This window comes from Arvicanthis niloticus, chromosome 1 (genome assembly GCF_011762505.2).
Source record: "Arvicanthis niloticus isolate mArvNil1 chromosome 1, mArvNil1.pat.X, whole genome shotgun sequence".
In the NCBI taxonomy this organism is placed as follows: Eukaryota; Metazoa; Chordata; class Mammalia; order Rodentia; family Muridae; genus Arvicanthis; species Arvicanthis niloticus.
The window spans coordinates 63,350,181-63,376,351 of NC_047658.1; positions in this window are offsets into that span (position 1 = coordinate 63,350,181).

Sequence of the window (26,171 nt, forward strand, 5' to 3'; positions counted from 1 at the left end):
TGGAGATTTACAAGATTTTATGACAAAGGGTGTTTGTTACAGAGACAAATTTTAAACTGTAAATAAAATATTACTAGTTTAACTATATGCTAATATATAGGCAATGCTACATGGGCTTATAAGCCCATAGATCTCCAGTGACATTTATTGAAGACAGTGGAATAAGGACACTCATATATCAAGCCTGGGTTCTGCCATTTGCTACCCTGATGCTAAACTTCTCTATGCCCTAGTTACTGTTACTGTTAAGATTAAATGAAATTCTCACAACATATTTTAGATTCACAGGAAGCTCTCTGACCCTTAGTAAGTATTATAAAAATGTTAGCAATTACTAGATGTTAATGACAATACCCATATAATTACCATTCTCAGTTTCTGAAGTTCAAAACCTACCTATGTGGAACAAATCTTCTCTGAGATGATGACAGATGGGAATTGTTGAGTGAGATTATGAAGAAAGCATGATTTAGAGTTAAATGGATGTAGATTCAACCTTTCATTGCTACTCTATTCACTAATATGTTTAATACTTTTTATTAAGGTATTATGTATTTTTTTGCCTTAGAATCCATCTTACCATATATTACAGCATTTTTCATCATTATCAGGGATAAACTTTTGTCTATCACCATCTTCCAAACATAATACAAGAAATTTTATTATAAGATCTCAATGAAAATTTTTGATGGATTTTCCAATCTTTTTTTTTAAATTCATCTTCCTCATTTAATGTCTTCCTTTTTCCATTACTAATTCTTACTGTTTATTGTTCTTGAACACTATGTTTTTTTCAATATGTTGTTTATTATAAATATTTAAAGATGGCATGATCAGTAGTTTAGAGACTGTGGAGTCATATTTTATTTGACATAGGTAACTATGTAGAAGTGACATTGGTTATATTCAAATTTTGTTTTAATGTAAGAAACTGCAAATAGTATTACAGCTGTTTGCTTACATGCTGTTTGTAATTGTTTATAATTTAAAAAGCTCACAAATTATGTTCCTATTTTTCTCATTTTTATTTTGTACATGAATTTATTTTTTTAAGTGTGTGTATGTGTCTGTATGTATGTGTCTCTGTGTCTCTGTGTATATGTGTGTATGTATGTGCATGTATGTATATGTATGTATGTATTCATTTGCATGTATATGCTTGTATGTATGTGTACAGGTGTAAATATATATTTATTTGTATGCATGCATGTTTATGCATGCATATGTGTATATGTATATGTGTGTATGTGTGTCCACATGTGCATCATGTTGTATATCCAGAGATCAGAAAACAACTGAGCGAATTATGGTACTCTTTTTATTATGTGGATGCTGGAAATCATGGCAGGTGACAAAGGCTTTTACTACTGTGCTATCTTCGTGGTATCCACCTTCCACACTTTTACTTATATATAGCTTATTGAAGTGTGTTAAGGATTTTCTCAATGTTGTGAAAAATAGCTGCAGAACAATTTAAGTGAAAAAAACCTTTTTTGTTTGCTTTGATTTGACTCATGGATCCAGTGGAATTACTCTTTTATAAATCTAAGGACCAAATGGAAGAAAGCTATTCATGTTAAATGTCTAAGAAATGCTGAAGCAGAAAATTTGAATAAGGTATAACCGTAACACATACACTGTCAGTGACCCACTCCCTCCTCCTGTGCACTGAACCTCTCCTTGTTCTGGCCCTTCCTTCCACCTGTGCCCCAGTGCCCCACCTTCCACAGTTCCAGCCCCTCTAAATAAACTCATGTAATTTTAAATCCATCAATAGATTAAATTGTTGGTTAAGTTCGATTCCTTTTGATCCAATGATTGCTACAAAATGACTTGCAGACACTTCCAGAGGTTGCTTTACTGGATATTCCTTAAGCCAATGAAAGTATGAAATAAAGACTTATCCAATACATGTCAGTAATTGGTAAGATATTTACTAAATATGTGCTCTAGGTAAATTATTTATTAGATATTTTATTTATTAAATTTTGCTTGAATAAATAAAAAAATATCTCTTTATTCACTTACTGAGATTTTGATACAAATAAAATGAGAACTTCCAAGTTATCACTCATTTTCTTTTATGGACAGTATTGTTTAATCTAAAAAAATCTAACCTGCCTCAACATCAAAATAGTTTCTACTTTTGATTTCCTGCATCCCTTTTAAATCTCATCTTATGTATTTACATAAGAGATGAACCCACGAAAATTAGTTTTGTGTGGCAAAGTAACCCTGGTTACAGGACTTACTGTATCCTAAGTCATTTTTCTCAGTGGAGTTTGGGGAATGCACTATTAGTCACTGGCTTTCACTTCCCCTCTTCTCTAAGTTTCCACATTCCCTTCTATTCTCATTCTCAGTCTACACATAGTACAAGGAAGTTGATAATCCATTTGCCTGTAACTTGATAATATGAAGCTAAGACAGTTTTTCTTAGCCTCAACATAGACCATCATTTCTAATCTAAGTTACCCCAAATCCCACAAACTTTCCATTTTAAGATTGTATCACCAGAATTTAATTTTAATAATTTTTTCCTAAGTTAAAATTTTATGTTCACGGGTATTTGGTCTTCATTTATGTCTGAGTACCATATGTATAGTTTGGGTTCTTGGAGGACCAAAGAGCGTGTTGGCTCTCTTGGAACTGTAATTACAAACAGATGAGAGCTTGTGTCATTTGGATTCTGGAGTTGAACCTGAATCCTGTAAAAGAGCAATCAGTATTCTTTAACTGTGGAGCCATCTCTCCTGTCTCTGATTTCTTATATATCTTAACTCAGATGTCTAAACATATTCAGAGAGCAGAGACTCTCAATTCAACTTTCAGGAGCTATTTATTAATATTGTTTTATATATTTGATGTCATCTAATTCCCAGAGAATACACATAGTAGTCTATTCTTTCTTGGGAATACAGAGTCAAATATCAAAGTAATAGGAATTGTGATACCAGAAATAGAGAACTAATTACTTTTCTATTTTTGTAACCAAACATTCTAAAAGAAGTAAGTTAAAGAAAAAGGATTATTTTTGGTCTAAATTTGAGGAGAAATAGTTCATTAAGGCATGGAAGGAGTGGCAGCAAAAGAATGAGGAGAAATAACTAGCCACATTGTATCTGCAGTCAGGAATCAACACACACATTTTCTTCTATTCAATCCTGGGACCTCAGCACACGAAACAGTATCATCCACATTCAGCATGGTTTTTCTATCTTCACTTAAACATTTTTGGAGATATCCTCATAGACATGCCTAGAGGTATCTTTCCATGTTGATTCTAATTCCATTTAAACCAGAAACAAAAGACTAGCTTTCACAAACTCAATTATGAAAGCTAACCTAGACACAGGGATTGAATTTGATGAGAACTATCAAAATATGGAGCTTCTAATTCTGTGGAAATGGCATGGATATTTATCATCTCATCACTCGATCATCACTAGATAACAATGAAGCAAATTTAGGGTTTTAGGCATTGATAGTTGGAATGATAAATAATGTATAGGAGGGAACACATGGAGCTCAGAGACTTCCCAGTTTTTAATTTTATTCTACATAGCATTGATAGTATAATAGCAGCACTAGAAAAGTTTAAAACTCACACACACACACACACACACACACACACACACACACAAACACACACACACCTTTATTCAAAGGTGATTAGATTCAATAACAAATCTTTTCACCCTACCTGTTCCTAGCTGATGGAGAAAAGATTAACAGACAGAAGATAAACAGTAGCTCTTATCTTTGAATTGGCATTCTCTTACAGAACTGGAGTGTTGTGTTTATTCATTTTTTTTTTTCATTTTGTATTGCTGAGTGAAAAGTTGATGCCAAGGGCAAAACAGGGGATTGATCCAATCACCACTTATGATGTTAATATTGGCCTTAGGACAAGATACACACACACACACACACACACACACTCGGGAATCAATGACATTGTCCAACTTATATGAAAATTGAAATGGTGTTTGAAGCTTAAGCTCTACCAACATATAAAAGAACATGGACTGAAAAACCATCCATCCACAACTGAGTGTTTGCTTCCTATAGCATGCAAAGAAAACTTGTCAAGGGCTCAGAAAAAAATCCCCAAATTTTATTACCTAGTGATCTGCTCTCTTATTTTCTGCCCCACTCTCTTCTATACTCCACTCTATCCTATCTTTCACTCTCCTCTTCATTCTATCTTTTCTCCATTTAAATCTAATATATATGTATATATACATATATATTATACATATAATATATATATATATATATATATATATATATATATATATCTTCTGTTGTTAGTTGATTTACAGGATCCTATAAAACCAAATCCATCTAAGGTTGGCAGGTTGATTCTAGAACTTGAACTCAAAGATTATATTATTATCAATATGTAGTTGAAGTTTTGTTCCAATACTTTAGCATTAACATTAATATAATGATGTTAAATCTAAAATATGTGTTTCTGCACTATTCTGTGTGGTCTCTGTATTGAGTGTACTCTCTGCTTTATCACTGATGAATAAGATTATGCTTGCTCAGGAAGCCACAAGTCTCGTAAAACTTTATTAGTGTTCAATATCAGTAACAGGAAGCTGAGGTGGAAAAGAAATAAATATAAAGCGTCTATTTCAGACAGCCAGAGACAAGTTGATTGAGCTGTAAATTAAATCGAATGCCACAAAATACACAGGTCGTTAAAGAGTCCATTCTCTGCAAAACTGTTATACTTGAAAAGCCTTTTCAATTAAAATGGCTTCAATGAACACTATGTCATTTTGCTACAGAAGGTGTTTGTAAAAGGTGAAAGAAAGTATTACAGGTAGGGAGGTGTGGAGATAATTTTGTACATATACAAAAAGATCAAGACTTTTACTCATCCTGACAATTATGTCTTCTACCACACATGTACTACCTTGTTAAACATTTGTGCATGGCATTAAATTTTTTAGGATATATATATATATATGTATATATATATATATATATATATATATATTATACACTAATTTTGTCTTTTAATCTAGTTCTATTTTTTGTCATTGCTGTATTTAAGGTCTTAGCTGGAACCAACTTGATAACTACTGAATTAAGGGTCTATGTATACATATATACATATAACTAGGAAGGCAGTGCTATGCTTACCTAAATAGAAAATTTATCTTTCTTAAAATAAATTCCCGAACCTACACAAGTTCTAGACAATCAAAAAATTCAGCAAAGGAATGAAGAAGTGCTCTTAAGTCCCACATCTCAAGCAGAAGGAACTACTGACAGAGAGAGAGAGAGAGAGAGAGAGAGAGAGAGAGAGAGAGAGAGAGAGAGATATTCTTTGGATATATGGCTACTGGCTGGTTTTCCATGTCCCAGAGGATAGCCTCCCACTCATTCTCATTGGTAGCACTCATTAGATTTAGCATTTTAATTTTTAGAAAGATGTAGATATGAAAGGGTGACACATAGTGGAGGATATGAGAAGAGTTGAAGGAGAAAATGAATTGTATTTCATTGTATGTATGTATGATATTCTCAAGAATAAAGAATATATTTTATATATGTACAAATTTTTAAAATAATAATCAGATAATAGCAAAGAGTACTGTGAAATGCTGTTTTCTGGACGTGGCATTACTATCACACTCATCAAACTATAGTTGTCACTACCTGCAAAAAAAACCTGCACAAGACTTACATAGTATCAGACAGGTCAAAATTCTAGTATAAGGGATATCTTGGCTTCATCTTTGACAGAAGACCAATTGGCAATTTACAGCATGTGAAAAGATGAGTTGAGCCACTATTTTATGCCCTCTACTCATGGAGGGACTCTTTCTTGTAATCTTAAGAATTGTTTCTTACTTACATAGTATTGTAGGAAATGCCATCTCACCAGCCCGATGTGTGAGTGTGATGTCCATACTATAGGAGTGTCTGGATATTGGTTTATAAGTAGGCAACCCTGTTCATCTTAGAATGTCAGTTTAATTCATTTCTCTCCCTGAGACAATCCTGTCAGTGTATTGTGTTGTATTCCATTAGCATAGGACAATGGAAAAAAAGAGATTACCCAGCATCTGTTTAGTGACATATTGTTTGTGCAATATTTATAATAGCTGATTTTCTTCTTCAAGGTTAGCGATAACAATCTACCTGACATTATAACATGTTTGAGTTTTGGTCTCAGAGAAAGAGAAATCTCAAATACTTTGGTGTCAACTGAGCTTCTAATTCAAAGAAATCATTTTATAACTTGTTCATAAAAATTTTCTTCTCTTCATTTAAATTATCTTATCTAAAAGGGTTGGAGAAATAGTTTGTTAAAAAGTAGGACATTTTTATATACTTTGTAGAGGATGTCTGTACTTATGCTGTGAAGCATCTATGATTAATAGTCCCACGGTGTCATCCCTGAAGGTGAAACCCCATTATAGAACTTAAGGCCTTTTTTTTTCTTTTTCACATTTTTATTGGTTATTTCGTTTATTTACATTTCAAATGTTATCCCTCTTCCCAGTTTCCCCTGCACAAACACCCATCCCCTTCCCCACCCTCTGCTTCTATGAGGGTGCTTTCCCACCCGCCCATCCACTCTCATCTCAGTGCTGTAGCATTCTCTTATACTGGGTCATCAAGCCTCCACAGGACCAAGGGCTCCTTTCCCATGGGTGCCAGAGAAGGCAATCTTCTGCTACTTATCCAGTTGGAGCCATGGGTCCTCCCATGTGTACTCTGTGGTTGGTGGTTTAGTCCCTGGGAGCTTTGGAGCAGCTGCTTGGTTGATATTGTTTTCCCTATGGTGTTGCAAACCTCTTCAGCTCCTTCAGGCCTTCCCCTAACTCCTCCATTGGGGTCACTGTGCTCAGTCCGATGTTTGGCTGGGAGTATCTACATCTGTATTGGTCAGGCTCTGGCAGAGCCTTTCAGAGAACAGCTATACCAGGCTCCTGTAAAGAAACATTTTAATAATGTCCCAACAGCTATTAAGGCTTGTGATGAATTTTGAGGGAATACCTCAACTACAGGAAAAAAAAATACACACATTATGCTTGATGAGTCAGTAGAAATGACAGACTAAAGTATTTCTTGTCTTCCTTATAGATATCATGTCTAGTTGTGATCCTGTGGAAAACTTTTAAGGAAGGAAATTTAGGAAGAAGTCTCCAAAGACCATGGTCCTCATTATGTTTTTTAAAAAATAACTCTTGCTGAGAGAAAGATTTTTTTTTATTCTTTACTTAGCAACTTTTATTTTAATCATCAAGATAAATAGAAAACCAGAAGGATCAAAGTTAATGTTGCAAGAGATAGAGATGGAAAGCAATGCTTGATTCCTGTTGTAATTACAGAGTGACTTCATTAGCATGATGTTGCCTACTCATTTCGCATTTTATAATACAAGTAACAACTCTCTTGAACTTTGTTCTGCCTTTTCTTTGTTAGAGATTCAAGTGCACTAATTCCTACTGATATAGTATGCCCAGTAAAAGAAATTTAACATGACACAAATGATGTAAGTAAAGCATGAATGACAGAATCCCTAAACATACAAACAATCAATGACATGCTAGTTAGTTCAGTGTGGAAATAAGGATTAAATACAATCCATCAGAATACATGTTGATAGTTTTTGTATCACATTTTAATTGCCGTCTCTAATTATCCACTCCCCTCTATATATGCCTCTACACACTTGTCATCATCCTTGGGAGATAAAACTATGCTTCTTTATCTCTGGTTTGATCATGCCACACTTGAGAAACAATCATGATGGTAGAAAGCACTGAAACATGGAAGGCGAGGGTCAGCTTGGCCTTCCTGTGCCTTTTTTTTTTTTTTTTTTTTTTTTTTTTTTCAGGAGAAAGTTGTATTCTGGTTCACTTTAAGTCCAAAAAAATGTAAGAGACAAAAATAATTTTAAACTTGAAACTCAAATAAAATTGTTTGAGAAAATAACAAGATGAGTCAGCCTAAACAGTTAAGTCTCAGATGGTCTATGGATGATTGAACAAAACCGTAAGTGATATGATATGTCACTGAGATTTCTGGTTTATTGTTTCATAGCAAAGGCTGGGTTAAGGCATGCTGAGATTTACTATTATTTACTTCTATTAAGGCAAATGTTTACTGGTAAGATGATGGGTCAGAATTATGTTGTATATCATATCCTATTGATAAAAATTTAATGTTCTTTATTTAATCAATGTGCTTCTTTTATTGTGTTCAGTCAGTGGAGCACAGGAGCAGAAGTTTTACTGGTATATGTCAAATGGAATATCTTATCTATCTTCTTTTTTTTTTAATTTCACCTTATTTTTTATTGGATATTTTATTTACATTTCAGATGCCATCCCCTTTCCCCATCCCCCCCCGAAAACCCCTATCACATGCCCCCTTTTTCTTTTTGCTTTTCTACACTTTTTAAAAATGTTAATTAAAGGCTTTATAAGTTTGGTAATGCTCAATCAGAAGTGTAACCTAATACCCAGCCTAGATATATCAACTATCTTTGACTGATGAAGACACATGAAAAACTTCCTCCATATCCCTCCTCTTTCTCTCTCTTTCTCTCTCTCATCACCTAGCTTCTCCTCTCCTTCTTCTCCTTCTCTCCTTACTCCTCTTTCTCTCCGTACTCCTCTCACATTAGCTCCTCCTACATATCACCCTTCCCGTTAAAATAAAAGTTTTCTCTCAAAATACAAAGTATAATTATGCCAATTTGTACCAGTGAGGTACAAGATAGTCCTAATACCCAGTCCATCATTTTGTTGACTAACCAGAACCTCTGTCATCTCTCCTAACTAAAACACTTAGTTCTGGGCCTGGCTTTTTTCTTGGCTTTAGAATGAATGTCAGCTGAAAACCATCCACTCAAATCTTTTCTCTCAAAGTAAATAGCCAGGATTGGCTATGAGACTATAAGTTTTCAACCCTTTCAGAAATCCAGAGTGACTGAGTTAACTAAAATTATGGGAAGCACAAAGCATAGCTTCTAAAACTTAGCCAATTTATAGAGACCCGCTCAATTTCTTCTTATAATCCAATACAGGAAGCTGTCAGGAGCAGACAGGTCTTTAATTAAAATGAACATTGATACAGAAATTTTTGTAATATCAATTCTGTGGACTTCTGACGTTTTGAAAACCAACTGTCCATGTAAGGTAATCTGGACTGTTGTCTGTTAACTCCATTCAGCTATTTCTAAATAAAATATAAAAAACACCCTAACAATAAACTCCAAGCCATGAATTTGCTATAGACCCTTAACTCGCAGGCTAACCATCTCAAATCAATTGAAAAAGTTAAAGAAGGACTGGGTCTAGGCCTTGTATTCCTAAATGTGTTATACAGGCACATTGCCTATGAGAGTATCAATATTCATCTTACTTTTATGTCAATAAGAAGCTTGTACCAAAGAAAACCTTAAATTTGAAATCAAAGTAAATTTTGTACCATTTAAGAAATTATAACTTCATCTTGATAATAATTATACAGATTTCTACCAATAGGTTATGGCCATGCAATAAATCCTAGCTACTTCTCCCTATTCCCACAAAAGCCAATACTTTTCCCTAAAAAACAGTCCAATATTAACCATCTTAGTCCCCAAGCCCACAGAATAGGGGCGCTGACGCTTCATTAACTTCTTCAAGCTGATTATGGGTGTTAGATATTAGAAGAGGGGTGGGGGAAAGCGTAAATTGATAAGCCTCTTCACTGCATCCAGTTGGAATTCCAGGACCTCAGAGGTTTGAGCAGGTCTGCATAACTTGCTTGATGAGTAGATACACCAAGGCTGTGTATTCTGCAATGTACAATTCTCATAACAAATTTTAGTATCAAGATAATTTTTTAGAGGGCTGACATTTTATTAAAGATGTTGGTTTTAACAGCTTTTCTTCCCTCCCTTTTTTTTGAATATAATATTTACATTTAGAATTTTATCCCCTTAACCCATTCCCCACCACCACCCAGGAACCCCTTATCCCATCCCTCCTCCTCCTGCTTCTATGAGGGTATACCCCACCTACTCCCCACTCCTACCTCCGCACCCTCAGATTCCCCCCACTCAGTGTTCAGCCTTCATGGGTGTTGCTGCCTGCAGCAACAGCTGAACCGGGTTCACCTGTAAGAGAAGCTGAGAACAGGAAAACGCGGGGAAGAGATGAGGCCAAGACAAAGTTCTCTGATCAAAGCCTGTAGTTTAATGTAAAACCATCAAATAAAAAGGGGAAGCCCCAAACCCCACAAGCTCAAACCCCACAAGCCCCAAACCCACTTCAGCTCAGCAGTGTGGGTGACAGGTGTGCATCCTTAATCACAGGCCTGAGGTGTAGCAGCAAGCAAGCTCAGCAGCCAGTCTATTCAACTCAACTCAACTGGCAGACTTCTGGTCTCCAATGCAGGCAGCTTCCCAGATCCTTTGTTATTCGGTCTCTAGTGGTAAACAGTGTGTTCCTGTTTGCTCAGCCTGACAGGCTGACAGCCTTGGGGAAAAGGTACCTTTCACATGGGACCAAAATTCTTCTCTCCAACCTATGCCCAACAAGGCCATTCTCCCCTACATATACAGCTGGAGTCATGGGTCCCTCCCTATGTGCTCCTAGGCTGGTGGTTTAGACCCTGGGGAGCTCTGGTTGGTTAGTATTGTTTCTCTCCTCATGGGGCATCAACCCTTTTGAGCTCCTTCAGTCTTCTCTCTAACTTCTCCATTGGGAACTCTTGATCTGATTAATGGTTAGCTGTGAGTATCTGCCTCTGGGTATGTCAGACTCTGGGGGACCTCTAAGGAGACAGCCTGATTAGGCTGCTGTCAGCATGTACTTTCTGTCATCCATATCAGCATCTATTTTTGGTGACTGCACATGGGATGAATACCCACTTGGAATGGTCTCCATACAACCTCTCCTTCAGTTTCTGTCCCACACTTTGTCTCCATATTTGCTCCCTTGGGTATTTTGTTACTCTTACTAAGACAGACCTAGGCATCCACACTTGTTCTTCCTTCTTCATGAGCTTCATGTGGTCTGTTAGTTGAGTCTTTGTTGTTTCAAACTTTTGGGCTAATATATGCTTATCAGTGAGTAAATACCATGTGTGTTCTTTTGTGATTGGATTACCTCACTCAAGATGATATTTTCTAGTTCCATCCATTTACCCAAGAATTTCTCGAATTCATTATTATTAATAGCTGAGTAATATTCCATTGTGTAAATGTACCACATTTTTTGTATCCATTCCTCTGTTGAAGGACATCTGGGTTCTTTCCAGCTTCTGGCTATTATAAATAAGGCTGCTATGAACATAGTGGAGCATATGTCCTTGTTATATGTTGCTGCATTTTCTGGGTATGTGCCCAGGAGTGGTATAGCTGGGTCCTCAGGTAGTGCTATGTCCAATTCTCTGAGGAACCGCCAGACTGACTTCCAGAGTGTTGTACTGTAGAGTGAAAAATTATAAAGGCCATCTTATGAAATATGTGTGAATTTTTCGCCTTAGACCTTGGGTAGAAAAGCACCTGCCAGCAGGTTTGGGTCCATCTAATTAGTTACAGAGGAGGAGGAGTTACAGGACAAAGGCCTGTTAAGAACATCCCAGAAACTGACTGGCCAAGGGAAGAACTACACCCTGCCCCCATGGTACGGCCTACTAGTGTTCAAAAAAGGTAAAACAACCAATCCTGTGCACCCGCGCGAAAGTTTGCTTTTTCCCTACCCTGCCCATATTTAAGCGCTATGCCCCTGAGCCACGAGGTCAGTCCCTCTATCCCCTATGTGAGATATGGGGATATGGGCTGTTCCAGAGCTCTGATTTAATAAACCACCTCATGTGCTTTACAGCAAGACGGTCTCTCGTGTGTCCTTTGGGTGCGTGCTATCCTGTGACTTAAGTGGACCCCTTTCTGGGGAGTCCCGGACCTTTCATCTTGGTTCCCTGACCGGGAAACTTTCGTCCAGGCTTACGCAGCTACCCCAGGACTTCCGAAGACCCCTTGGAGGTGGGTTTAAGTCTGTGTACTGTCTGTGTGTCTGTGTGAGTGAGAGATATTTGGGTGCACCCGCCGCCGCTTCTGTTTTCTGTTCTGGTTCCATTTCTGGCAGCTGCCGTTGTGTGACCGTGAGGTCCAATGGCCTGAAGCTGCAAATATCTGGGAGATGTCCCAGTAGGAAGGAGCTGGAGTGCTCCCTGCACAGGAAATGGTTGTGGACGCTTTTCCCCGTTGTGACTCGAGTTTAGCTGGTTGTTTAAGTCTAGACGCGGATGACTATGTTTTAATGTTAATATCCTTTGTCTATATGTTGTCTATATGTTGTTTTGAGTTTCCTTTTTTAATGAGATGTGGCAGCAGCCTCTCCCCGCGGCTACACGCTGGGGAGAAAGAGCCGAACTTAACACAATCACGCGCCACGTGGTGCTGCATGTGCGACATGGAGAGACGCCCTCCCGCTGGGAAAACCGGTGGGCTGACAGTGAACGCAGGCAGGGCAGGCTGTGTGAACACGGATAGGCGGGGAAAACAGGTGGGTTGCGCCGGCCATTCAGGCCGTTCAAGTCACGGGTCGCGAGTGACTGTCTATGCTAGAGACACTTCCAAGATAGTGTCCAACCTAAAAACTACGTTACCCAGCAGGCCCTGAGGCTTAGGGAACTACAGCCAAGATGGCTGCCGGCCCCTCCCCTGTCGCCGCGGCAGAGAAAAAAAAACAAAAAACAAAAAAAAACTTGGCTGTGGAGCCAGGGCAGCTAGACAAACAGCCACAGCAAGATTATTCACCTGAGAGTCATAATTATTTATTTTTTAAAAGTGGTGAGTGAATAACATTGAGATTTTTAAGAAGGGGAAAGCAAATAAGTATCGCTGAGACAAGTCACATGACGTGACTCAAAAATGTTTACTTTATTGTTCTTGTTGTATATCACTTCTAAAATAATATTCTAATCAGAAATAACTCTTTAAAAGGTTTTTATAGAACTATGACCAAAGTTTCTATTTTGTTAAAAGTTAAATTCAAATATGTGTCAAATGTAACTCAAGTTGCCTTTTAAAAATTGTTAATACTGTTTAAACCTTCAACATCTAAATAGTCCTTGCTGTGAAATGCTACAGATAAGACTATTCATTCTGATTTGGTTTCTTTCTTAGAGCTTCAGAGGTGAGCTCACATTACACCTGTGGACAAGGTACTGTTTGCAGACTGAATTAGGTTATGGTCTCTAGTGTGATGTGAACAGCAGTCATGCAGCCTCACAAATGCATCAGTCTACACAGAGTTCAAAGCAATAAATAAGACAAAAGCCTTTCTTCCAGGTGTTCAGAGGTCTCTATAAATTGACTAAATTTTAAAAGCTATGCTTTGTGCTTCCCACAATTATAGTAACTCAGTCATTCTGGATTTCTGACGGGGTTAAAAACTTATAGCTATTTACCTTGAGAAAAAAGATTTAAATAGATGGTCGGCAGCTGACATTCATCCTAAAGCCAGGTTCAGAACTAAATGTTTTAGTCAAGATATCGTGACTAAACAACAGAGGTGCTGGTTACTCAACAAAAAAATAGACTGGGTAATAAGACTATCTTATACTTCACTGGTACAAATTGACATAATTATGCTCTAATTATATTTTGAGAAAAAAAGTTTCATTTTAAAAGCCTTGCTTTCACAAGACCCTTGCAGGTTCTGGTCTTCAGAAGTAAAGAGCAGGCGGGGACACCGGAGAAAAAATGTTCCCTCAGACATGGAGACATTGGGGACACAGTCAATTGATCAGGCCATGGTCAGCAGCAGTTCAATTTGGACCAGATGTGACTGAGACCTTCATGTGACAGAAGGTAAGGGACACCCAAAGGCCCACGCCAGATCCCGCTGATAGATCTTGAGAGAGAGGGTTACATGAGGTCTCCTCTATTTTCACCTAGACACATGAGGTTAAGCCGGAATCAGATAAGTTACCCTCAGCATTTCTAGGCTAGCTCATAGAGACATTCTGTCAGTGTAACAAGGTTTCAGAGGCTACAGAGACTACAAGATAAGTCATTAAAAGATTTAAGAAGTATACTATATCAGGGAGAAAAGAAAAGAAAGATAAGATAAATGGGATCATAGACAGGATTAAAATTATTGATGGTAATAGTAAGTGAGAGGTTTAGCCTAAAGAAAAAAATAGAGAAGAAGAATAGAAAAGGTTTAATAAGTCTGGAGAAGAAAAAACTGACAAAAAAAATTTAGTGTAAGATAAAAGGTTTACTGTAAGTTGCTGTAAAAGTCTAGGGAGAGGTAAAGAAAAAAAGGTGACAGGAAAAAAATTTACAGAAAGCAGAGAAGAGGGGCTCCAATCAAAGAGAGATAAACTTTTAAAAATAAAGACCAGTGTGCACATTGCAAGTAAAGGAGCCAGCTTTGGGGTCCAAGAGGGCCCTAACAAATAGAAGCCAGGGCCAGGAAATCCCAGGCCATGAAAAACACCCCAAGAGTCGAAGATATTAGCTCTGTGTGAAGACAGCTATTGAAATAGACGGAGTGGCTTGGAGCCACCCAACTTTTGATAGACACAGGGGCTTCCTCCAGGCCAATGGGTCAAAACGTATTCATGGACTACCCGAAAATGGTAGACTAAGAAATGGGCTGGATATCCCATTCATTTATGGTCATCCCAGAATGCTCCTATCCCCTGAGAGACTTACTCCCTAAGATGGACATCCAGATACAACACTTCCTACCCGGGCTACAACTAGCTGACAAGAATTCATCGGGTAGAGTTCTGACTCCAGCCAGGAGCCGAGGTAACCTGCTTTACAGACGGGAGCAGTTTTCTCCATGCTGGTCAGAGACAAGCCAGCGCTACTGTGGTGGACACATGCCATCTGGACTGACTCCCCACCCCTGAGATCATCGGTGCAGAGAACAACCTTGGAACTTGGGGCTGACAAGAAAGCCAACATCTGCATGGACAACAGGTATGCTTTTGCCACAGCCCATGTCTGTAGGACTATATACCAAGAAAAGAAACCCTGATGAAGCCAGGAACTGTGAGTACTCGTTGCCCAGGACACCAAAAAGGGAAAAGACTCAGTGGCCCGAGGCAATTACTGGACAAATCAAGTGTCTTAATATGGGAGCCTGTTCCAGTTGTGGGCCTAAGAGATGGCCTCACTTAAAGCACAGAATAAGAGAAAGAACTCAGATTGCTAGCCATCCTGCCAGATACTATCTAGAGAAAAAGAGATAATAGTGCACACAAGAAGGGAGAACTATACTCCCCAGAAAGCAAAGGATTTACCAGGCTAAATACACCGATGGACTCTTAAAATATGAGTACAACCAAGCAGCCAAGAGACTTAAAGTGTATAAGGGACCTTAGGTTTTGAGCCAGAGAAATAATAAGACTTAGAGTAAATAAAAAATACCTAGGAAAAAACAGCCTAGAATAGGGACCTTCTCGAGGTTTCAAGTGTCCTAGGTAATTAGATCAGAGAGCAGTTTTAAGGTAAGTCAGAAATTGAAGATCCACTGTTTATATTGTCTTTAAAGCTCAGGACAGGTAGAGAAAATATACAGGACCCTAAAATTAAACTACCCTTGGGAACTGGCGCTGGCTAGAGTGTCCCTTGTCCTTGTTCCATGCCCAGAATGTCCCTTTTGTGTGAAAATTGATTCTTCAGGCTACTAAGAGACTTCCTGGTGCTGCTGACCATCTGACCTCCTTGGAATCTACCAACACACGTGTGCCTGAACATCCAGATGCCAGATCAACCTCCTGCTGTTTAGCTCAAGGTTGCCTGCTATCCTACAAGGCTAAAGAACTGCAGGCCTTGACTCCTGAGACATCCCACCCTAGAGGCATGGGGGTAATGCTGCCTTAGAGGGTAGGGCTTAGGGTATATACACCCAAGGTTAAATGACAGCTTATGATTACAAGATTGAAGTTAAAATGTAAATCTAGAGTTATATAGATTTGTTCCTTTTACAATTTCTCTTTATTATATATGTGATTTTATGTGTATGTAGACAGCTTTGTGCCACAAAATGTGTAAAAGTCAGAGGACAACTTTGAGAGTGTGTTCCAAGGCAATAGAAATGTTTCGAGACACCTAGCAAATAAAATAGAGCCCGAGAAACCCTGCTAACAGATACTTCTTAGTTCCTAAGACTGATAAATAATGAGCTTGCAGTCAAAGATTATTGTGTACTTGTCCAGCTAGATCCCGCAGGTACTCTTAAACTGAGTTTGAGATACTCCCTAGATGATTCTGCAGAGAGCCTATTTTCCTAGACTCTAGCTGTTACATTGTGACTAGGAGTGGCCATAGATATAGAGACAGGTGTGGCTACATTGATACAGACATCTCATTATTTTCATCAGCTGAGAGCTGCCACTGATATAAATTTGAGAGCCCTAGAACAGTCGGTAACAAAGTTAAGTTATTACTAGACTTGCTGTTTCTTTAAAAAAAAAAGTCTGTGTGCTGCTCTAAGAAAAAATGTTACTATTGTGTAGACCATTCAAGAATGACCAGAAAATAAATTCAGAGGAAGGTTAGACCAGAGACAAGATATAGAGAGACACAGCAACGTTGATTTGAGAGTTGGTTCAATCCTCCCTTGCTGGACCCCTTGTGATTTTACTTCTGCTTTTAACCATAAGCCCCTACATTTTAAATAAATTAATAACTTTTGTTAGAGAAAAGATAAATGCTGTTCAACTTTTTGTATTGCACCACCAATATAGGACTTTGGGTCAAAAAAAAATGATAATTATAATGACACTGGAGTTTAGACTTTTCTAAAGATCCAAATCAGAAAAAGTGGGGTGAAAATAGACTTATTAATAATTGAGTTTTTATGACTAAAAACATAACCAAATCGGAAAAAGTGGGGTGAGAATAGACTTATTAATAATTGAGTTTTTATGATTAAAAACATAACCAAATTGGAAGAAGTGGGGATGTAGAGTGAAAAATTATAAAGGCCATCTTATGAAATATGTGTGAATTTTTCGCCTTAGACCTTGGGTAGAAAAGCACCTGCCAGCAGGTTTGGGTCCATCTAATTAGTTACAGAGGAGGGGGAGTTACAGGACAAAGGCCTGTTAAGAACATCCCAGAAACTGACTGGCCAAGGGAAGAACTACACCCTGCCCCCATGGTACGGCCTACTAGTGTTCAAAAAAGGTAAAACAACCAATCCTGTGCACCCGCGTGAAAGTTTGCTTTTTCCCTACCCCGCCCATATTTAAGCGCTATGCCCCTGAGCCACGAGGTCAGTCCCTCTATCCCCTATGTGAGATATGGGGATATGGGCTGTTCCAGAGCTCTGATTTAATAAACCACCTCATGTGCTTTACAGCAAGACGGTCTCTCGTGTGTCCTTTGGGTGCGTGCTATCCTGTGACTTAAGTGGACCCCTTTCTGGGGAGTCCCGGACCTTTCAGTACCAACTTGCAACCCCACCAACAATGGAGGAGTGTTCTTCTTTCTCCACATCCTTGCCAGCATCTACTATCACCTGAATTTTTTATCTTAGCCATTCTGACTGGTGTGAGGTGGTATCTCAAGGTTGTTTTGATTTGCATTTCCCTGATGACTAAGGATGTTGAGCATTTCTTAAGGTGCTTCTCGGCTATTCGAGTTTCCTCAGTTGAGAATTCTTTGTTTAAATCTGTACCCCATTTTTAATGGAGTTATTTTGTTGTCTGGCGTCTAATTTCTTGAGTTCTTTGTATATATTGGATATTAGACCTCTATCAGATGTAGGATTGGTAATGATTGTTTCCCAATCTGTTGGTTGCAGTTTTGTCTTATTGATAGTGTCCTTTGCCTTACAGAAGCTTTGCAATTTGATGAGGTCCCATTTGTCGTTTGTTTTTTTTTTTTTTTTTTTTTTTTTTTTAAATTTTTTTTTAATTTTTTGGTTTTTTTGAGACAGGGTTTCTCTGTGTAGCCCTGTCTGTCCTGGAACTCACTCTGTAGACCAGGCTGGCCTTGAACTCAGAAATCTGCCTGCCTCTGCCTCCCAAGTGCTGGGATTAAAGGCGTGCACCAACACCACCCGGCACCATTTGTGGATTCTTGATCTTAGAGCATAGGCCATTGGTGTTCTGTTCAGGAACTTTTCTTCTGTGCCTAGGTATTCAAGGGTCTTCCCCAACTTCTGTTCTATTAGTTTCAGTGTATCTGGTTTTATGTGAAGGTCCTTTGTCCACTTGGACTTGAGCTTTGTACAAGGGGATAAGAATGGATTAATTTGCATTCTTCTACATGCTGACCTCCAGTTGAGCCAGCACCATTTGTTGAAAATGCTGTCCTTTTTCCACTGGTTAGTTTTAGCTCCTTTGTCAAAGATCAAGTGGCCATAGGTGTGTGGGTTAATTTCTGGATCTTCAATTCTATTCCACTGATCTTCCTGCCTGTCTCTGTACCAATACCATGCAGTTTTTATCACTATTGCTCTATAGTACAGTTGGAGGTCAGGGATGGTGATTCCCTCAGTAGTTCTTTTATTGTTGAGAATAGTTTTTGCTATCTTGGGTTTTTTGTTATTCCAAATGAATTTGCAAATTGCTCTTTCTATATCTATGAAGAATTGATTTGGAATTTTGATGGGGATTGCATTGAATCTGTAGATTGCTTTTGGCAAGATGACCATTTTTACTAAGTTAATCCTGCCAATCCAGGAGCATGGGAGATCTTTCCATCTTCTGATATCTTCTTTTATTCCTTTCTTCAGAGACTTGAAGTTCTTGTCATACAGATTTTTCACTTGCTTGGTTAGATTCACTCCAAGATATTTTATTTTATTTGTGGCTATTGTGAAGGATGTCATTTCCCTAATTTCTTTCTCAGCCTGTTTATCCTTTGAGTAGAGGAAGGATACTGATTTGTTTGAGTTGATTTTATATCCAGACACTTCGCTAAAGTCATTTATCAGGTTTAGGAGTTCTCTGACGTAAGTTTTATGGTCACTTAAGTATACTATCATATCATCTGCAAATAGTGAAATTTTTACTTCTTCCTTTCCTATTTGTATCCCCTTTACTTCCTTTTGTTGTCTAATTGCTCTAGCTAGGAAATCCAGCACTATATTAAATAGGTAAGGTGAGTGTGGGCAGCCTTGTCTAGTCCCTGATCTTAGTGGGATCACTTCAAGTTTCTCCCCATTTAGTTTGATGTTGGCTGCTGGCTTGCTGTATATTTCTTTTACAATGTTTAGGTATGAGCCTTGAATTCCTGATCTTTCCAAGACTTTTAACATGAAGGGATGTTGAATTTTGTCAAATGCTTTCTTAGCATCTAGTGAGATGAACATGTGGTTTTTTATTTTGATTTTATTTATGTAGTGGATTACAATGATGGATTTCCAAATATTGAACCATCCCTGCATTCCTGGGATAAAGCCTACTTGATCATGATGGATAATTGTTTGATGTGTTGTTGGATTCAGTTTGTGAGAATTTTATTGAGTACTTTTGCATCAATGTTGATAAGAGAGATTGGTCTGTAGTTCACTTTCTTTGTTGGGTCTTTCTGTGGTTTGGGTATGTGTGTAATGGTAGCTTCATAGAACGAATTGGGTAGTATGTTTCTATTCGATGGAATAGCTTGAACAGAATTGGTATTAGGTCTTCCTTGAAGGTCTGATAGAATTCTGCACTAAAACCATCTGGTCCTGGACATTTTTTGGTGGGGAGACTTTTAATGACTTCTTCTATTTCTTTAGGGTTTATAGGACTGTTTAGATTGTTTATCTGTTCCTGATTTAATTTTGGTATCTGGTACCTGTCTAGAAAATTGTCCATTTCATCCAGATTTTTCAATTTTGTTGAGTATAAGCCTTTGTAGTAGAATCTGATGATTGATTTTTAATTTCCTCAATTTCTGTTGTTATGTCTCCCTTTTCAGTTCTGATTTTATTAATTTGGATACTGTCTCTGTGCCTTTTGTTTAGTCTAGCTAAGGGTTTATTTATCTTGTTGATTTTCTCAAAGAACCAGCTCCTGGTTTTGTTGATATTTTGTATAGTTCTTTTTGTTTCTACTTGGTTGATTTCAGCTCTGAGTTTGATTATTTCCTGCCTTCTACTCCTCTTAGGTATGTTTGCTTCTTTTTGTTCTAATGCTTTCAGGTGTGCTGTCAAGTTGTTAATGTATGCTCTCTCCAGTTTCTTTTTGTAGGTATTTAGAGGTATGAGTTTTCTTCTTAGTACTGTTTTCATGGAGTCCCACAAGTTTTGGTATGAGGTGTCCTCCTTTTCATTAAATTCTAAAAAGTCTTTAATTTCTTTCTTTATTTGTTCCTTGATCAAGTCATCCTTGAGGAGAACATTGTTCAGTTTCCATGTGTATGTAGGCTTTCCATTGTTTTTGTCATTATTAAAGACCAGCCTTAGTCCATGGTGGTCTGATAGGGTGCAAGGAATTATTTCAATCATTTTGTATCTGTTGAGGCCTGTTTTGTGACCAATTATATGGTCTATTTTGGAGAAGGTGCCATGAGGTGCTGAGAAAAAGTTATATTCTTTTGTTTTATCGTGAAATTATATATATATAAATTCATTTTATATATATATCTTGATATATATATATATATATATATATATATATATATATATATATAAATCCATTTGGTTCATAACTTCTGTTAGTTTCATTGTGTCTCTATTTAGTTTCTGTTTCCATGATTTGTCCATTGCTGAGAGTGGGATGTGGAAGTCCCCCACTATTATTGTGTGAGGTGTGATGTATGCTTTGAGTTTTAGCAAAGTTTCTTTTATGCATGTGGGTGCCCTTGCATTTGGGGCATAGATGTTCAGAATTGAGAGTTCATCTTGGTACATTTTTTCCTTTGATGAGTATAAAGTGTCCTTCCTTATCTTTTTTGATTAGGTTTGGTTGAAATCAATTTTATTTGATATTAGAATTACTACTCTAGCTTGTTTCTTGGGACCATTTGCTTGGAAGATTGTTTTCCATCCTTTTACTCTGAGGTAGTGTCTGTCTTTGTCACAGAGGTATGTTTCCTGTATGCAGCAAAATTCTGGGTCTTGCTTATGTATCCAGTCTGCTAACCTATGTCTTTTTATTGGAGAGTTGAGCCCATTGATATTAAGAGATTAAGGAAAATGATTGTTGTTTTCTGTCATTTTTGTTGTTGGAGGTAGAATTATGTTTGTGTAACTTTCTTCTTTTGGGGTTGTTGGGCGATTACTTTCTTGTTTTTTTCTATGTTGTAATTTCCCTCCTTGTGTTGGAGTTTTCCATCCATTATCTTTGAAGGGCTGGATTTATGTGAAGATATTGTGTAAATTTGGTTTTGTCATGGAGTATCTTAGTTTCGCCATCAATACTGATTGAGAGTTTTGTTGGGTATAGTAGTCTGGGCTGGCATTTGTGTTCTCTTAGGGTTTGTATGATATCAGTCCATGATCTTCTGGCTTTTATAGTCTCTGGTGAGAAGTCTGGTGTAATTCTTATAGGTCTGCCTTTATATGTTACTTTACCTTTTTCCTGTACTCCTTTTAGTATTTTTTCTTTGTTTTGTATATTTGATGTTTTGATTATTATGTGACAGGAAGTATTTCTTTTCTGGTCTAGTCTATTTGGGGTTCTGTAGGCTTCTTGTATATTTAAGGACATCTCTCTCTTTAGGTTAGGGAAGTTTTCCTCTATAATTTTGTTGAAGATATTTACTGGTCCTTTAAGTTGGGAGTCTTCACCCTCATCTCTACCTGTTATCCTTAGGTTTGGATTTCTTATTGTGTCCTGGATTTCCTGGATGTTTTGGGTAAGGAGCTTTTTGCATTTCGCATTTTCTTTTACAGTGGTGTCAATGTTTTCCATGGTATCTTCTGCACATGAGATTCTCTCTTCTATCTTTTGTATTCTGTTGGTGATGCTTGCATCTATGGCCCCTGGTCTTTTTCTTAGATTTTCTATCTCTAGGGTAGTCTCCTTTCGAGATTTCTTTATTGCTTCTACTTCCATTTTTAGATCCTGGATGGTTTTGTTTAATGGTTTCCTTCACATGTTTGGTTGTGTTTTCTTGTAATTCTTTAAGGGATCTTTGTGTTTCCTCTTTAAGGGTTCTTATCTGTTTACCTGTGTTCTCCTCAAATTCTTTGAGAGTGTTATTTATGACCTTCTTAAAGTCCTCTAACATCATCATGAGAAGTGATTTTAATCCTGTATCCTGCTTTTCCAGTGTGATGTTGTGTTCAGGGCTTGCTATGTTGGAAGAATTGGGTTCTGGTGATGCCAAGTAACTTTCCTTTCTGTTGTTTATGTTCCTGCGCTTGCTTTTTGCCATTTGGTTAACTCTAGTGGTACTCTCTCTCTCACTGGTTCTGACTGGGGACTGTCTTTCCAGTTATCTTGCTTATGTCAGAACTCCTCAGGGTCCAGATCCTGTGATCCTGAGCTCTAGCTGCTCTGAGTGCAGTGTCTCCTCTAGGATGTCTCAGGGTAAGGTGTCTTCTTGAGAGCAGACCAACTAGGTGTTTGCTGCTCTGAAAGTGGTTTTTCTAGAATGTCTCAGGGTATGGTGTCTGCTGCTCTGGGTTCCGTGGCTCCTCTAGGATGACTCTGGGTATGGTGTCCCCTGCTCTGAGGTCAGTGGCCTCTCAGGGATGTTTCAGGATACAGTTTTCACAATAGTGCAGACCCCCTGGGTGTCTGCCTCCCTGAGGACACTGGCTTCCTAGGGATGTCTCAGGATACACTCTCCACAAGGGTGCAGACCCCGCTGGGTGTCTGCTCCCACTACTGTGATCCGGAGAGGGGTGGAAGGGGAGTGGAGTTCCAAAGGTCGGAGTTGGGTACCTATGGAGGGGTGGGGGTCCTGCAAGCTTCCTACTGTGGGTCTGGTGAGTAGGGCGGTGTGCCACTGCCCTTATCTGCCTCCTCAGGATACAGTCTCAAGAAGGGTGCAGACCCTGCTGGGTGTCTGTTCCCACTACCGGGATCTGGAGAGAGCTTATCTACCTTCTTAATAAAGTCTTGCCAAACCTTTATAGTGATCTGTCTTTGAGGGACATCCACAAGAAACTCAAAATAATCCCAATTAAGTTTGTTCTCAGAGGTTTCTATTGTGTTGCGAGCACCTCCCGTGTCCCCTCCGCCAGTGAACAAGGACGCGAGAGGCAATATTCGGGTATCACCACAGCGAGGCTTTACTCTGTATTCTGTACTTTTCAGCAGAAGCAGAAAAGACGTGGAAGGGCTGAAGACAGGAAGAGGCACAGCTTAGATACACCCTAGAGTGACGTGTTCACTTCTGATTGGCTGTTCACTCATCACCCAATATTACGCCTCGGGATTGGCCAGTGACTTTGGCAGGCTTTCTGCCTTTGCAGCTGCGCAGTTAATTGTTTACTAGTGGAGAGGACACAATGTCCGCGCCATCTTGGAATGGCGAATTATACCACTGCTAACAGCGGCTTCCTAAACTATTGGGTCTGAATTTGAATTTCCCCCACAAATTCATATGTTAAAGACTTGGTCCCAATTGATAGTGATATTTTGTGAGCATCTGGAAACATAGGTGGTAGAGCCAACTTGGAAGCCATTGGTCACTGAATTGTGAGTCTTTGAGAGCTGAATTAGGCTCAATACCTAGTTTATATTCTGCTTTTTGTTTGTAATAAGATCAATAGCATGTCCCTATACACGTTCCTCTTGTTGTTGATGTTCTTCCTAACCATAGAATGACCCTAGTATCAATGTAGCCAAGGGCTATGAATGGATATCTTTGAAATCATGAGCCAAAATGGACCTCTCCCCACTAAGCTGATTTATAAATCATATTTTGTCACAGTGATGACTTTCATCATCTGCAAAAATGTCTTGTGACATATAAGAGCAAAACAGCAGTGAATAAAATATTATACAAACCTCATTTTTAACTTTACATTGTTTTCCTGAGGGTTGCTTTACAAAAAGAAGAAATATTAATGAACATTGATATGTTATTGTATGACATTTTAATCTTATATTCCATAAGCATCACTGACTGTATTGGTATATTAAGAGACATGGAACCTATTGACAAGTTACTGAATGAATGAAAAAAAGATTTAAAACACTTGAGACTGCTTGACAGGAAGATATTGATTTTTAGCAATAGGCTCTAAAACTTTTACTGCTCTTTTTCTGCATTATTTTAACCTCAGGAAGTGTTTATTGAACATTTATTATTAAACCACTGTAGGGCTTTTATCTCCTTTTGGCAGCCATATGCAAAATGAATGACATCATTAGATACTCTGTTAATAATGTAATTTAAAGAATCTTTCCACTCATAAAGTCTTACAGAGACAGTGAGAGTGTTTCAGGATCTGTTTAGCTCTCTACCAGTTCTTATGAAAGCACTCCATTGGACATGAAATCGTTGGAAGGACAGGCACAATACTGAATTTAATGGCATACTTTTTGTCTGAAGAACTTTAGGAATGTAGTTTAATGACCTATGGAGAAGAATTTCTACAAAATGCTGAACATTCTTGACATGTCCATGTTCGAGAACTTCTTACTAATTTTTGATTATATTGTCAATTCTCTAAAAAGAGTGAAGCATTTATTCTAAATATACAGTAAGCATTCTGACCTATGGACTTGTTCTGTGTACTCATAAACCCATGAGGTTGAATTAAGATAGGCCGCACTGTAAGGAAGGATGCACCTGTTAGCCAGTCCAGAACACAGAGCTCTCACTGTGTATCTTTACCCTGTGACAGATAACTCAGTTTCATCCTGATGCTTGAGATCTTTTGACCTATAGGACTTTGACTAACTTGTCCAGTATTTGGAATTGCTAAATACCTTGCCCAACCATTCCACCACCCTCAGCTCCATATCTGTTATTTTATTAGCATTTTCAATGTTATGTACCAAGACATAAAGGTACTATTGCCTCCATGAAAACAGCATGCTAGGGCACAGCATTGTGTCAATGCCCTTCAGGGAAAAAAAAGTTAAGCAATATTAAGCAGTGTCCCAGTCATCTATCCTTAGAGAATAAATTGTTCCAAGCATATTTAGCTTCAGAAATGTCTCCTCAGCCCATCTTCTTGGTCAACAACTAAATTGTGTTTTTGCCATTTGACCCAAGCCTCCCTGTGTTTTGTTACTTTCTCACCTAAGCTGCAAATTGTCTTTAGCTTGATTTTAAATCTCCAAATCAAATCTTCACTTTATCGCTAGTTCAGGAGATTAAAAAGTGTACCTCCAGGCAGCAGTTAATAAGTAATTGTTTATTTAGCCATCATGTCAAGAGCGAAGTTCACAATCAATTCTCCAGAGGTCGAGTTTAGAATTCACTTAAATACTGCTTGCCCTTTTCCCTGTGAATAACTGCTCAGTTGTTTCCTGAGTTTGATTAAGGTTACAGTAATAATCGTCTCCTATTTCTAATTAAGTTGAAACTACATGTAAGAATTTAACTTGGTAGCAGAAGGTTCTAGCTTGTATTTCTTTTGTGAACTAGAAATGTACTAATATTTTTGGCACATTTTATGTATGAAATACTTTAAATAAATTTATGAATAAGATTTAACTTCTTTTATCATCATTGATCAGACATTATTAATATATGCTTTATATAAATAATGAAAAGAATGCCTTACAGACATTTTGAGAAAAATTACATATCTACACATATGAATGGTATTAGCTAAAAAATTCAATACACAGGATTTGTAATTATGATTCCTTTGTTCTACATGCACATGAGAACATAAAGCTAATAATACTTGTATAGCATTCGTAAAGGTTTTATACATATTCTTTAATTCAACTTAACATAGAATTGTTTTAATGTGAATTTATAATATGTATCTGTTTAATTCAACTGAAAATCGCTAGCATTTCTGAGAAATAGATACTAGTTTAGAAATGAAGATATAAGGATAACACATCAATTCTTTTATGCTTGGGAACATGTTTTAGTTACAGAATGGATGGAAATAGCGAAGAATTTGATTTTTCAGTGTTTATGACTCAGTTAGGTGGTATTTTTATCAGTAAGCCTTACTGTCAGGTTGTGGAGGGTAACCAGGAGCATCAGCAATACCATATAAATCTCAGGGGTCTATGGAACCTCATTGACTAAAAAATGGCAAAAGGCAAAAGAGGCAACCCATTCCTGGAATTAGGGTTCTTTCTTTGGTAGT